Genomic DNA, 7,437 nt, shown 5'->3' on the forward strand with positions numbered 1-7,437 from the left:
GATGAAAAAGAAAAAGAAGTGCTTGCTATGCTGGATACACAACCCCTTTGGATGAAATCCAAACCACGCAGGTGGGAGGATCTGAGAGCTTCACCAGAATTAGAAGATGAAAAGGTACTGAAGAAACATGAAAGTGCTATTGGTAGGACTATTGAGGATTTAAAAGGGATTAGCCCCACAATATGCATGAATAAGATACTGATGGAGGATAATCAGAAACCAGTAGTACAACCACAAAGGAGGTTAAATCCAGCGATGAAAGAAGTGGTAAGAAAAGAGGTTGTAAAGTTGTTAGATTCGGGAATGATTTACCCCATTTCTGACAGCTCGTGGGTAAGTCCTGTGCATGTGGTACCAAAGAAAGGGGGAACCACAACAGTTTTAAATGAGAAGAATGGCGATACTTTCAAGGCTAATGGTCAGAGGTTGAAACCATATGATCCCGGTGAAGGGGGACCAATTGAAACTGTTAAACTCATCTGAGTATGAGGTGTCCCGTTGAGCCATGCGACGTTAAACGAAGCGCTGCTTGGGAGGCAACCCAAGGGAGGTTTGAAATTTTTTTATTTTAATTTTGTCGAGTCAGTTGAAATTTGAATTTTAGTTTTATTTAGCATTTGTTCATGTCATTTGAGTCAGTTTTTATTTTCTTTTGCTTTGATGTAATCACCTATTATGGGTTGTTTTAATCTAATGAATTTGATTTTGTTTACCTCCAATTTCCTATTTATTTCGTTAGATATGTGACTATGTCTGGCTATTGGTTATCTTGATCACTTACACCAAATACTTGGGCGTCCTCTCTTTCAGTCCCCTGACTGTAGATACTGTTGTTTATGATTGGACGCACTGGTTAAGATTAACATCAGAACCACGAGCATGAGCTTTGAACTCAGAGGTATGCTAGAACAAGTCAGCTTAACCCGTCCTGGTGAGATCCGAAAAAGCCAAACACTTATCATCATATGAGAGATATCAGGTATGTCTTTATCAATCTTGGTTTGCGTATGTTCTTTTGTTATTATTAGCTGTACAACTACACACACTGAGGCATGTTTTTGTTTATCACCTAGAGCCTTTCTAGCCATCCCATTATTATTATTATCCATTGTTTCACCCTGTTGAGCCTGTTAATCATTTATTTTTGCTATACCCGTTTTTTTTCTCAACCCATGACCTTGTAACTATCCTACCCTGTTCAGAGTATGTGAGGATTGATTTCATCTCTACGTTTCTATCTAAGTTTGGGGTTGCTGTTGGAATAGCAACCTTTAAGTTTGGGGTAGCTTTGCAGTAAGTGAATAGTAAGTGAATGTAGTAAAAAAAAAAAAGAAAAAAAAGAAAAAACAACAACAACATGAAAAGAAAGAAAGAGAAAAACGAAAAACAATAAGAATAGCTTTTGAAAAATGCTACATTCACTATAGAAAAAAGGAAAAGAGGATTACAAAACCCTACAGGAATAATAGGAAAAAAACGTAGTGAGAGAATGATTTCATGTACTCTGAACCAAAAACCTTTGTTCAAATTTCATACCCTACCTAAACCAAAGCCCCGTTACAACCCAAAAGACCTCAAAAAGTGTGTGTGACATGTTGATATGATGAGAGAATTTATTCAAACTTTTGATTTGATATTGCATATTGTGATTTGAGAGTGATAACATTTTAACCTAGAGAGACTTGGTGAGAGTGTGATATAAGCTGACAGGTAAAGTCATATCTCTGAGGGAAAGAGTTTCTAGCTCGTTGGCTATGTGGAAAAATCAGAAAACCTGAAAAAACATCAAGAGGTCCAGTGCGAAAGATTTCAGCAGTATTGTGGCAAGAACTGTTTTACAGTAAGTTTGGGGTGACATGATCTTTGATGGTAATAAAATGTTACTTGAGGACAAGCAACAAGCTAAGTTTGGGGTTGTGATCAGTCACCATTTATGCTAGGTATTTCACTATTTAACCGTAAATAAGTCAGGTAAACTGCGTAAACTGAAGCATTTTTAGTTAGATATAAGCTCAATTCTATAATATGAAGTGTGTTGTTACTTATGAATTTCTTGAGGATATTTTACACTTTTGGGTATGTTAGCAGGTAAAAAACTAGTCTGGAAGCTCAGAGAATCAAACGTCAGATGCGAAATTAAGCCCGAGCAAGAAAACGGAAGAAAAAATCAATTCTTGGAGAACTTGCTGTCCATACGTGTATGGCCTTACATGATACGCGTATGGACCTTCCCAGTACGCGTAGCATACACAAATGACCAGAGGGGTTGAAAATCAAGCAAAAAGACAAGCTTCTGGTGATACGCGTACCAAACTGGTGATATGCGTACCAGACTGGGCAATACGCGTATCAGAGGCTGTCTTACGTGCAATACGCGTACCAGACTCGGCAATATGCGTATGAGACTGGGCAATACGCGTATCAAGCCCAGAATCAGGAAAAGCCCAACTGAATAGCTATTTAGAGGGGAGAAAACGATTTTTCAAGGGGTTGGACAATTTTTAGAGAAAAAGAGACGCGTTTGAGACCTGGAGACTCTACGATTATCAGAGGATTCATATGTTCAAGAGTTTTCCAACGATTGAAGATTGATTCCTCACGAAATTCTGTAATGACAACAATGTTAATCTTTGTTTTTATTTCGATTATGAGTAGCTAAACCCCCCATTGCTAGGGGGGTGACCCTGATTCTGAATGTGACAGATTTTATGTTTATGAGTGCATTGACTATTTCTTCTTTTCCATTGATTTGTTCTTATTACCTTTCTTTATGCTTTATTCGTCGGACCAACGAATGATGATTAATATGAATAGTTTAAGCTGGACAACAATTATTCATTGATATGTATAAGAATTTTGGATAGTAAAAATAACCTAGGACTAGGGATTTTCTATCTGACCGGTAATTCTTGATATTCGAAATGCTTGAGTATGAACTTAATTATTTATGGACATAGTAACTAGGTTACATAATCAAAGGTCTTTTCACTAAGGACTTAGGAATAGATACCCTTGAGGACCGGAATTAATTGGACAAAAATATTGTCTAAGCTTTCATAAAGTATATCTGTTACAGGAAATTTCATTCACCGAACCCTAACAATCTTCTCTCATTTGTATCTCGTTCAACCTTTTTACTTGTTTTATTTATTTGCAATTGGTAGTATAATTACTCACAACACAAAAACCAAAGGCTTTTGTCTAATTGAAACAATCTATAAACTCTGTATCGTCAAGCAGTCCTTGAGATCGACAAACGGGGAATTTCCCTTTTATTACTACAGTGAGAAAAATAGTACACTTGCTATTTTCCCATCAGTATCCTTATGGTGCAATAAGGAAGTCAGAGCATTCGTAGTTCGGGGAACTACGGTTGGTTGGTGTCTTTTACCGAACAACTGTTTAGATCGCGTTCTAAAGGTTAAACGTTGACTTGTCTACTCTCGGCGGAGGCTTTAAGCACTGGTTTGTTATGCGCATTAGAAAGGATTAAATGGTGTTCTTTTTGAAAAGAGTTTTGATCACACGAGGGTAAGGGTGACAAGTTAGATTAATATGTTGGATGTTTTGTCTGGTTGAGATGCTTTGATTGGTTGAGATGTTTTTGGTTGGATGACGATTACTCGGATAATTGAGTAAGACAACTCGTATCCTAATAGTCGGGAAAGGGAATAAAAGACTCTAGACCACTTTCTTTTTCATCCTTTATTATAAAAAAGGATTTGATAGTAGTTAAAGTGTTTTGAAAGGATGACGAATACTCGGATAATCGAGTAAGACAACTAGTATCCTAATAATCGAGAAAGGGAATAGAAGACTCTAGACCATTTTCTGTTTCATCTGAATATTTATGAAAATAAGTTGCATATGGTTGACGTATTTTAGAATAAGTACTTGAATGACTGAGTAAGACAACTCATATCCAAGCATTTGAGAGGAGGAGTTGAAAGCTCAAAACCGTATCCTTTTTTGTATAATTTGTTAAGAAAATAATTTGATTAAGTTGTATGTTTACGGAAAAATGACAATTGTTCGACTGACCGAGTAAGAGAACTCGTATTCGACCAATTGAGGAGTGAAGCTGAAAACTCAAAGTCAACTCCCTTTTCATTTAGCTTACTATGAAAATATTTTGATTTAATCGGGGTTTGGAGGTTTGTAGAGGAACGACAATTATTTGACTAACCAAGTAAGAGAACTTGTATTCAAATAATCGAGGAGAAAAATTGAAGACTCAAAGTCATCTCCCTTTTCGTTTCTTATTATAAAAGAATTTGATTTATTTGTTCTTAAGTGGATTAGAAATGACGATTATTCGATTAACCGAGTAAAAGAATTCGTGTTCAAATAATCGAGGAGAGGAATTGAAAACTCAAAGCCATCTCCCTTTTCATTTCCAAATGAAACAGTATTTGATTGTGATTAAGTGTTTTAAATTGATTTGGAAAAGTAATTTGAATTTGTGAGTTTCAAGGTTTTAATTAGACGACGAAAATTCGAGCAATATGGCGAACACCCATCATTCGAATACTCGAGAGGTATTGAGGCGGACGCCTCCTACACTCTTTTTTTTATCCCAAGTTTATAAAAAAAGTTTTAATAACACTTTGAGAATTAATTGAGTTTGAATTCATAATTCACAATGCAAAATAGCAACACAACTTGAAATTTATTTACAAAATAAAAAACCTAAGAATACATTAATTATCACTAATTAAAAAAAGAAATTGGCAAAGAATCAAAAAAACCAAAAGAGATTAAATATAGAATAAATAAAATACATACAAATATTTGAAACAAAAGAAAGCATACAGTAACGTTCCTTGACTTAAAATAACTTAGCATAAACCAAAAGCCAATATTGATTTCTTTTTATCAAAAATCAAAGAGAAAACAACTAATGTTGGAAATACAAATAACTTATTACTATTAAAATAAAAGCAAATTGAAGAAACTAGAAGAAACAGTAAAACAAAGCCCATCGAAAACCCAACTCCCATCTCTTTCTTTCATTTCTCCTATTCTCTCTTTCATTCCTATCGGTCGTATTAAAACAAAAATAGAGAAAATTGAAACGTCCTTTTTCTATTTTCACTATCTCTCTTCACTTTCCAACTTAAACGTCTCTCTCTGCAAACTTATGCTCAGAAGGAGCTTTGTAGAAACCCTAAAAAATTTCTTCTCTCTTGGAGAAGACGACCGGAGGCGGCGGCTCACGGCGGAGCCTCCGTCCTTCTCCGGTAACCCTACCCAGAACTTGACCTAAACTACTACCTACAACCTCCCGAGTTTGAATCCGGACTCTGAAATCCCTAAACCAAACTCAAGGCGTTTGCATGTTGCGATTTAAAGCAAAATAAAGGGGTTCGTTATATTTACCACGGCGAAGGAGGTGAGTGTTGGCTTCTGGCGAAGAAGGAGCGCTTTGATACGATTCCGTCGCCGGCAACCCGTCGCAGTTTCGGATAAGTTTTCTTCCTCAACCTTTCTTCTTTGTCTGTTTTCGTGAAAGTTGTTTAGATTTTCTCTGGGATTTCAAGAAAAGTCTTTCTGTTTAGCTTTTAGGGTCTTTCTGAGATATATTGTTGTTGTGTATTCTGGGTTTGAAAGAAATTGCTCTGTTGTCCTGTGTTCGTTTTTAAGGTTTTTAGAAACATTGTTGTGTATTATCTCGTGTGTGTTCTTGAGAAAAATGCTCTGTGTTCTTATGTTAACTTCTGATGAATCTGTTTATGAAGAATTTTTGAAGTCTTAAAAAACTCCCCTTTTTCAATTTGTCCCATCCCAGATTATATGGGATTTGATTTTTGTTGATTTGTTCTTGTTTTAGACCATTGTTAAAATGCTTTTTTGGATGTTCAAGTTAACCTGCTGGGTAAAGTTTCAAACTGAGTAATTTATTTAGTTATTTTTCAGTTTTTTAAGCGCTTTTGAAAAGTGCTTTTTTAATTAAGCTGTGTTTCCTCTTTGTAGGTTACAGGTGAAGTGGCCTTGATGGAACAGAATGTGGGCTGCGTGAAGCTTCAAGACAACATGTTTTCGTGCCTAAGTCCAAAGGAGGGTTCAACAGTCAGTTGATTTTGGTCCTTCGAATGATTCTTGGGAGTTCTTTCTTGTCTGTTGAAGTTGCCATGACATTTTTATTAAATTAAGATGTAATTAATTATTATATATTTTTTAGGTTAAATGTATATTTTGGATTATTGGATTAAATTTCAACCATGTAATTACCTTTCAAAACTTTTAGTTATGATAATTAATTTAAATCATTTTGAACTTTGTCTTCTTATTTCACTTGACAACCTATTTGGGCCACTATCCAACCAAAAAAATTGCTTCTAGCATGTTATCATTTAATCAAAATCCACCTATGACCAGAAATTTAAAATGAGGCATGTCAATGCAATTTCAATTTTTAAAAACAACACACTTTTAACTTAGGTACAGAGAAACCAAATATACTGACTTAATTTATAAACCACACAATTCTAACCTAGGTACAAAGAAATCAAATATAGTGATTTAATTTAAAAAACAACACAATTCTAACTTAGGTACAAAGAAACCAAATGTAGTGATTTAATTTAAAAACAACACAATTCTAACTTAGATAAATATAGTGATTTAATATAAAAAAACAACACAATTCTAACTTAGGTACAAAGAAACCAAATATAGTGATTTAATTTAAAAACAACACAATTCTAACTTAAAAAAAGCAAATTTAATTTAGGAACCTATGAAAGACTTAGAACTTGGCATAAATATTTCGGGTGTGTAAATGGACTAATAAATAGTGATCAAAGAAATAATAACATGGCTCTTAATACTTACTAATAAGAAAATAGGTTTTGGATTAGTAATGTAAAAAGATCCAAACCACATTTTAGATTATGAACACGCTTATGCAAATGGGCCTTTGAAACAAAGAGATCTCATGGGTAAACCACAAATGGTCGGACAAAATTGGGGTATGACAGCTGCCCCTATTTAATTACCTCAAACCGGTAAGTGATAATGACAGTAGTCTTTACGCATTCACGGTGGGAGATAATTAAATACAAGAAGACCCAGATTTTGTCATAGGAAAAGAAAGGAAGAAAATACAAGAAGAAAATGCGGGAAGAAATGGCAAAAGACATTATCCCATAGTAAAATGGAACAGTCAAGACTTTCTAGGAGTCGTCAGAACAGTATCTTGGATGTCATAGTCGAGATATGTTAGCAATGGAATGACATCCCTAGCTAAATCTCAAGATTTTTCAGGATGCTAGAGCAGTATAAAGAAAATCTGGCATGAGACTCTTCATATCGATGAAGCAGCATCTCAACAGTAAAAGTGGGCTTCTCTGTAACGAGTCGAAACGGCATCTTATCTGATAGAATTAAGATATTCCAGTAAGGGAAAAATACCTTAATTGAATTTAAGACTTTCCG

This window comes from Lathyrus oleraceus, chromosome 3 (assembly GCF_024323335.1).
Source record: "Lathyrus oleraceus cultivar Zhongwan6 chromosome 3, CAAS_Psat_ZW6_1.0, whole genome shotgun sequence".
Taxonomy (NCBI): Eukaryota; Viridiplantae; Streptophyta; class Magnoliopsida; order Fabales; family Fabaceae; genus Lathyrus; species Lathyrus oleraceus.